This window comes from Schistocerca americana, chromosome 4 (assembly GCF_021461395.2).
Source record: "Schistocerca americana isolate TAMUIC-IGC-003095 chromosome 4, iqSchAmer2.1, whole genome shotgun sequence".
Classification (NCBI taxonomy): domain Eukaryota; kingdom Metazoa; phylum Arthropoda; class Insecta; order Orthoptera; family Acrididae; genus Schistocerca; species Schistocerca americana.
Genome location: NC_060122.1, coordinates 128,422,134 through 128,424,765, shown reverse-complemented (window position 1 = coordinate 128,424,765; position 2,632 = coordinate 128,422,134). Strand labels below are relative to the sequence as shown.

The 2,632-nt window shown below is 41.5% G+C and overlaps 1 pseudogene; it reads right to left on the bottom strand.

Moving 5' to 3' along the window:
* Positions 1–592: 592 nt before the first annotated feature.
* LOC124614309 lies at positions 593–710 on the bottom strand (annotated as a pseudogene).
* Between the last annotated feature and the right edge of the window lie 1,922 nt (positions 711–2,632).

The window sequence follows — 2,632 nt, the reverse complement described above, 5'->3', positions numbered from 1 at the left end:
CAAGAGTAGGCAACGAGAAACCTGCTTCAGCTCTACACCAGTATATTACAACATGACAAAACACAGACAAGGCGAGTTTAGTTTCAATAGACATTTCTGCACACCATTTGAAAATGCTTGTCTTATTTATGATACCAGGAAACACAATAAAAATGACGATACAATCTGTCTACCACGACAGGACTGATCTTGAGTTTGCACCGTACATTATAACACACTGTATTCATTACAAATTATGTACATGTTACTATTATAAGGTACTGATATTGTATTTATTTTGCAAGTACGATTGCTGGAGAACTGCAGAAAAGATATATGTACAGGAGCAAAACTTAGGATCGAATAACTGTTCCATTGGACGACTACTCAGCAGTGTACAACAAAAAGCATACAATCCCCCATCAATCCCTAAGTGGCCCATCGCGACCATCGGACCGCCGTGTCATCCCCAGCTGAGTATGTGGATTAGAGGGGCGTGTGGTCAGCACAACGCTCTCACAGTCGTTATGATGGTTTTCTTCGACCGGAGCCGCTGCTATTCGGTCGAGTAGCTCATCAATTGGCATCACGAGGCTGAGTGCACCCCGAAAACTGCCAACAGCGCATGGCGACCCGGATGATCACCCATCCAAGTGCCGACCACGCCCGACAGCGCTTAACTTCGGTGGTCTGACGGGAACCGGTGTGTCCACTGCGGCAAGGCCGTTGCCAATTGTACGAAAAGCAGGTGCATATTTTGATTTCTGTCTCTGTCGACTCTTTTTAAGGGGTGTAGAAGCGAGTTATTAGTAGCAGACAGGCACTTTTATTTTAGATTAGACGTAGTCACTGTGAACGATTTGCTTGTGTCAAATATATGTGTGACGTTGATGCTGCACAGTCCGAATTAGATTGTTTCTGATGTGCTGCTTCAAAGTTAGAATCAAGCACGTTATTGCAAGAAAAAACTGTAAACTCAGCTGTAATTCCAGAGCTGTCACAAGCGGTAGGAGAAGTTACCTGTGGACAGCGTGATATTATCAACACGCAACTCCCACAACATGCAGAGCAGTTTATGGAGGTTTAACATCAGAAGGCAAAGATAACCAGCTGACAACTATTGTTGTACAGAAGATTCAGTCAGCGGTAAAAAAAGTCATGTATGATAAGATTTTTCTAGCAAAGAATTTGTCAGAGGTTTCCAAGAAATTCGAACTCAATCAAGCGAACATTTTTATGAATGGCGTGTAACTATAGATAAGCAAATGGAAGCCGTCATTCAGCAAATGAACAATCTACGTGATACTTAACAGGATAATAATTCGATCATTGCTGAAATGAGCGCATGACAATGAGAGCTAGTCCAAAGCACCCCGCACAACAATCTTTTAAACAACATGAGCAAGTACAAACACCAAGATCACCGTACCTGAAAGTAACGCCAGATCATGTGAGTGATTATGCAGCATTACATAAGTAAGTAAAATTAATTAAGTATACAAAGCCGGCCGAGTTGGCCGAGTGGTTCTAGGCGCTACAGTCTAGAACCACGCGACCGCTAGGGTCGCAGGTTCGAATTCTGCCTCCGGCATGGATGTGTGTGACGTCCTTAGGTTAGTTAGGTTTAAGTAGTTGTAAGTTCTAGGGGACTGATGACCTCAGCAGTCAAGTCCCATAGTGCTCAGAGCCATTTGAACCATTTTTTAAGTATACAAAATTTCCATCTTATCTACATCTGCATCTACATGGACACTCTGCAAACCATATTTAAGTGCCTGGCAGAGGTTTCATTGAAGCACCTTCACAATTTTCTTTTTTTTCCAACCTCGTACAGTGCGGAAAGAACAAACAGCTGTATCTTTCAGTACGAGCACTGATTTCCCTTATTTTATCATGGTGATCGTTTCTCCATATGTAATTCGGTGTCAACAAAATGTTTTGGCATTCGGAGGAGAAAGTTGCTGAGTGGAATTTCGTGAGAAGTTTCCACCGCAACGAAAAACACCTTTGTCCATCCCAAATCTTGTATCATTTCAGTGACACTCTCTCCCATATTTCGCGATAATACAAAACGTGCTGCACTTCTTTAAACTTCTTCGATGTACTCCGTCAATGCTATCTGGTAAGGATTCCACAGCGTGCAATAGTATTCTAAAAGCGGACGAACAAACGTAGTGCTGTCTGTCTCCTTAGTAGGTCTGTTACATTTTCTAAGTGTGCTGCTTATAATACGCAGTCCTTGGTTATCCTCCCGCAAAACATTTTCTATGTGTTCCTCCCAATTTAAGCTGTTCGTAATTGTAATTTACAGGTATATAGTGAATTTATGGCCTTTAAATATACTGATATATCATGTAACCCAAGTTTAACGGATTCCTTTTAGCACTCGTGTGGATGACTTTAAACGTTTCGTTATTTAGGGTCAATTGCCAATTTTCGCACCATACAGATATATTTTCTAATTCGTTTTGCTATTTGTTTTGGTCTTCTGACGCCTTTATTACATTATAAACGATAACGTCATCTGCAGAAAACATAAGACGGCTTCTCGGATTGTCTCCTAAATCGTTTATATAGATAAGGAACATGAAAGGCCCTATAACTCGTCCTTGGGGAGTGAAGAAAACTGTAGAGTCAGTCATTTTCATCAGGT